Here is a 5,155-nt window from a genome sequence, read left to right as displayed (position 1 = left end):
GTGATCATCCACTCGTCACCTTCTCAAAAACTTTCTGTATTTCCAAGACTTTCAAATATTTAGAATAAAGAACACTACTGCCCAGAAACTCTAAGGAAAAAAATAGAACTTGTCCGTCCAAGTATTTTCACGGTAGTAGAGAAGCCAATGTTCCTTCTGCAACAAGTTCTGTTCACTCTTTTCCACCAGTAGGAACTTGAGATCAATACATTGACTGGATGCTTCTCTTTTCGTTTGAGCTTCTAAGGAGTGGGAGGAAGACACAAAATGTTACCAGATACTGCTAAGAGTGGTGTATGTGCATGAATGTTTGTATGTTATTTCCAATAAGACTAAATGGTTCACTCTGGGGAACCAACATGACCTGAAACTGGGATTTGTAAATTGATTGTGTAGAAACTAGGAATGGATCTTAATTTAGAAACTCTTATGCAGGATTAATGTGAACCTGGTTGTAACATCCAAACCTGAAGATGGCCTTCTGACCTCTGCTTCTCCTTTATGTAGCTGGACTCAGACTCATGAGCAGCACCAACCAGTCCAGTGTCACCGAGTTCCTCCTCCTGGGACTCTCCAGGCAGCCCCAGCAGCAGCAGCTCCTCTTCCTGCTCTTCCTCATCATATACCTGGCCACTGTCCTGGGAAACCTGCTCATCATCCTGGTCATCAGCACAGACTCCCGCCTGCACACCCCCATGTACTTCTTCATCATGATCCTGTCCTTTACGGATGTCTGCTTCTCCTCCACCACTGTCCCCAAAGTATTGGCCAATCACATGCTCAGGAGTCAAACTATTTCCTTCTCTGGGTGTCTCACACAGTTGTATTTTCTCTGTGTGTTTGCTGATATGGACAATTTCCTGCTGGCTGTGATGGCCTATGACTGATTTGTGGCCATATGCCACCCTTTACACTATACAACAAAGATGACCAATAAGTTCTGTGTCCTTCTTATTGTGGGGTCCTGGGTGTTAACAAACCTGAATGCTCTGTTGCACATACTGCTCATGGCTCGACTCTCCTTTTGTGGGGACAACATCATCCCCCACTTCTTCTGTGATGCAACTCCCCTCCTGAAACTCTCCTGCTCAGACACACATCTCAATGACCTGATGATTCTTACAGAGGGAACTATGATAGTAGTCACCCCATTTTTCTGCATTTTGATCTCCTACATCCACATCACCTGTGCTGTCCTGAGAGTCTCATCCCCTAGAGGAGGATGGAAAGCCTTCTCCACCTGTGTCTCACACCTGGCTGTGGTCTGCCTCTTCTACAGCACCATCATATCCCTGTATTTCAACCCCTCATCCTCCTATTTTGCTGGGAAGGACATGGCAGCTGCCATGATGTACACAGTGGTGACCCCCATGGTGAATCCTTTCATCTACAGCCTGACGAACAGGGACATGAAAGGGGCTTTAAGGAAAGTATTTACCTTGAATCTACATCTACCAATAAGGCTTAGAAAATCACATACATAACTAATTTCCAGAAAACCATTTTAGTAATCTACTGTGTGAAACTTAGAATCTTTTTGTTAGGAAAGCATCTGCTATATCTCTTGGGAGAATAAAATCCATGTTGTAGACAGGAGGTGAGAGGTGATTAGACATTCGGTATACAGCTCAGTTGTAGAGCACTTCCTGAGTCCATACAAATTTCAGATTTAATCCCTAGTCATGCCAAAATAAATATAAAAAAATTAACTCTCTTTGAAAGATTAAGAATTTGTATGTGTACCACATCTGTGTATACCACATGTGTGTATAAAATGTGTGTGTGTGCGTGTATGTGAGTGTGTGTGCGTGCGTGCGTGTGTGTGTGTGTGTGTGTGTGTGTGTGTGTGTGTGTGTGTGTGTGTGTGTGTTCCACCTGTATATAGGTGTCCAAGAAGAATGGAAGAGCACTGTCTAGAGTTGAGTTACAGATCTTTCTCAGTCACACAATGTGGGTCCTGGAAACCAAATCTGGTTCCTCTGGCAGAACAGCAAGTGACTTCTGAGCTCTGTCTCCTGCTCAGAAAATGTTTCAAACGAATCGCTTTATTTCAATCGTGAATGCCATCCCAACAGAAGACACCACAAACACAGCTACTCTTGCTTCTGATTGCAAAAAGGAAGACTAGGCATGTTTGGGGACCAGTGGGGTGTTTCACTTGGAAGCTGCTAAAGGACATTATGATAAGCTCTGAGGGTTTGGGGGTGATGTTAAAAAGCAATTGGGGTTTGACTGCTGCATCAGATGGGATGCTGCTATCAGGATGCTGGTGATTGGCTCTTTTAATGTATCCAGCTGGAAGAAAGGAACAGATAAACTTGAGCTCTGACTGGTCATTTGTATCATCATGCAATGTGGGTCATTTTGTGGTTAGGACAATACTTTTGTTTATGTGATCTGAGGTCATTCCTTAATGGCCTTTTGTGTCTGTGATGTCACAATTCTAGAGACTTTTCTTGCTATGGCTGTTCTATGAAACTCTCCGTGTTCATCACAAAAACTTTCAACATGTGCCCAGCCAGCTCCTGCATGCCTGTGCCAAGCTTCCCTTCTTACAACACAGTCCTTGAAATGAGCCCATCTGAAAAGAAGCCCCAAGCTGGCAAGGTGAGTACATCAATTCAGACCATTTCTTCCTCGGTAAGGCTCAATACAGATTGTGTCTTTTAAAGAACTGCTCTAGGGGCTGGAGAGATGGCTCAGTGTTTAAGAGCATTACCTGTTCTCCCAAAGGACCCAGGTTTAATTCCCAGCAGCAACATGGCAGCTTGTAAGTGTCAGTACCACAAGTCTTGTGGATCCTATTCCATCACACAAGCATACATGCAGGACAAACTCCAGTACACATTAAATGAAAATAAATAATTTTTTAAAAGGACTATTCTGTTTCACCTAGATTTTTAAATTTGTGAGATTTCTTCATAGCATTCCTTTATCATTCTTTATTTTTTTGAGATCCTTATTTATGTGTATGGATGCTTTGCCTGATGTTTGACTGTGTACTGTATATGTGCAGTCCCTGAGAAGACCAGAGATCAACATTGCATCTTCCGGCACTGGAGTTACAGACATTAGCTGCTACATGAATGCCGGGAACCAAACCAGTTCCTCTGGAATGACAGCCAGCCTCTTAACCACTGAGCCATCTCTCCAGCTCTTGTTATCATTCTTTAATGTCAAGGGGATTAGTAGTAATGCTTACTCAGGGATTTCTGATACCTGGTCTCAGGTTCACGTGTTACAAATCTGGTTGCTATTGGGAAGTGGTGGGACATCTTGGGGTAAGACTGACTGCAAAGATGTCAGGTCATAAGCAGATCCTGAAGGAGATTTTGGACTCCCAAACCCTCTCCTGTGTGTGCTCTTCTTTGCTTTCAGGATGCCATGAGGTGAACAGACCTCTCCAACACACAAGTCCATCTTGAAATGAGGAGCTGCATAAATCCAAAGCAACAAGGCCAAGCAAATGTGGACTGGGATGTCAGACACAGAGTCTCTGAATTTTCTCAGGCACTTTGCTGCAGAAACGGATAGCTAAATCCCTTACTTACAGATCTCTTTGCTTATACATGCACTAGAAGACACAGAGTTCCTACTCACCTCTCTTGGTTTATCTCGAAATTTTTAGTAAGCTAAATTTTACTTGCATGTTTTTCAATATCTAACACATTTCAGCAAGCTACGCTACTTTAATCCATTTATTTCAAAGTGTTCTTTAATCTCAAAACATTTGAGTTTCTTTATGAAACTTTTCAGGCTGAGATGGGCCATTTCCTGGTCCCATACCTGCTCCTGGATCTTATTAACTGAGTGAATTCTCTCATGTGATCAAATCTTCTCCCATGTTTTTTTGTTTCTTTGTTTTATTCCTCCCACAACTGTATGGCCTCTCAGTCTCATGGACTCTGCAGATGAAGCACAATTTCTTCATTTGGGGGGAAGGTTTTTCCACATTCTAGACATTTATATTTTTTTACCCTTACTTGGATTCCTTCATGGCTACTCCGATGAAAATTCTGATGAAGTTTTTTCCCACTCTGAGAACTGGAATAAGGTTGCTCCCTGTATAGACTTATTTGTTGGTCTTTCAGCTCAGACGAAAACGTGTTCTGGTACGTGGTTGCCCAGGAAACACACAGTTGAGTTGGGACAGTGTCCCAGTGGAAGATCATCCTAAGACATGGGAGCCCAGGAGCCACCCTCACATAGTTCTGAGGTGGGACAGAGTCCCAGTGGAAAGGCATCTTGAGACATTGGAGTCCAGGAACCACATAATTCTGAGAGGAAGCCTCCTCAGCAGAAACATTCAAGCTCCAAGGGAGTGGATCCTCAGCTGACCTAAGGAGCTGAAGAGACACAGCTCTGCTCCTTCTCTTCACTTTGTCCTGTCTTCTCTTCATTGCTTTTTCTCTTCTACCAATGGGAGAGTCTCACCAGGCAGCAAATCTCATTAAAGAGATTTATTGGAGGGTCCTGGGAGAGGAAGGACAAATCCTTGGCTACCTATTCTCCCATTAAGTCGCAGATAGTCAGGAATTTTACAAAGTGCCGTCCTTATATGGGGATTTTGTAAGATGGAGCTTTCTAGGGTGGAGATTTCCAGCATGTGTATTGGTGGTCCTGAGGTTGTGGAAGCTTGCGGATTGGTGGATTTTCCAGTTCAGGGATTGGTGGCTTTCTTTCAGACTTTTCACCTAAAATTAGCATAATCAGGGGAGGATGTGCAGTAAATATTAAAAATTGGGTAACTTTTTATCCCCCGGTAGCACCGGCATTGTAGGACCGCAAGGCACTCAGGGTACTTTTATCTCAGTGGCTCCACACTGCCCCCAAGTACTCTCAGACCCTGGCAGTCTGTGAGCATGGCACCTTGCTGGTCCCTAGAGTTAGTTCCGGTACTGGACGGCCATATGGAACTACCCATAATTATCTCTGGCTAGTATCTCCCCAGTGGCTCACTAGTAGCTGTGAACTCTCTGGTTTCAGCTACCTGGTAAAATCAGGGCTCTACAAGTCCAGCATGGGCAGGTCTATTGCACCTCCCTGCCAGGGACTTTGCCCACACTCCCAACAACCACCCCTGGTAGTTAAACTCCCAACTACCCAGTGAAATCAGGATTCAATAAACTATAATTTATCAATCAGATTTATTTGT

The 5,155-nt window shown here is 43.7% G+C and overlaps 1 long non-coding RNA gene and 1 pseudogene across 1 annotated transcript; both read left to right on the top strand.

Annotated features, from left to right (window-relative positions):
* On the top strand, positions 522-1,484 carry Or1f35-ps1 (olfactory receptor family 1 subfamily F member 35, pseudogene 1; annotated as a pseudogene).
* Positions 2,403-3,682, top strand: LOC134480758 (uncharacterized). The gene is made up of 2 exons (XR_010055530.1): positions 2,403-2,607; positions 3,379-3,682. It is a non-coding gene; the product is annotated as an uncharacterized LOC134480758 (long non-coding RNA).
* The last annotated feature ends 1,473 nt before the right edge of the window (positions 3,683-5,155 follow it).

Source organism: Rattus norvegicus, chromosome 10 (assembly GCF_036323735.1).
Source record: "Rattus norvegicus strain BN/NHsdMcwi chromosome 10, GRCr8, whole genome shotgun sequence".
In the NCBI taxonomy this organism is placed as follows: Eukaryota; Metazoa; Chordata; class Mammalia; order Rodentia; family Muridae; genus Rattus; species Rattus norvegicus.
This window is presented reverse-complemented; position numbering and strand designations above follow the sequence as displayed.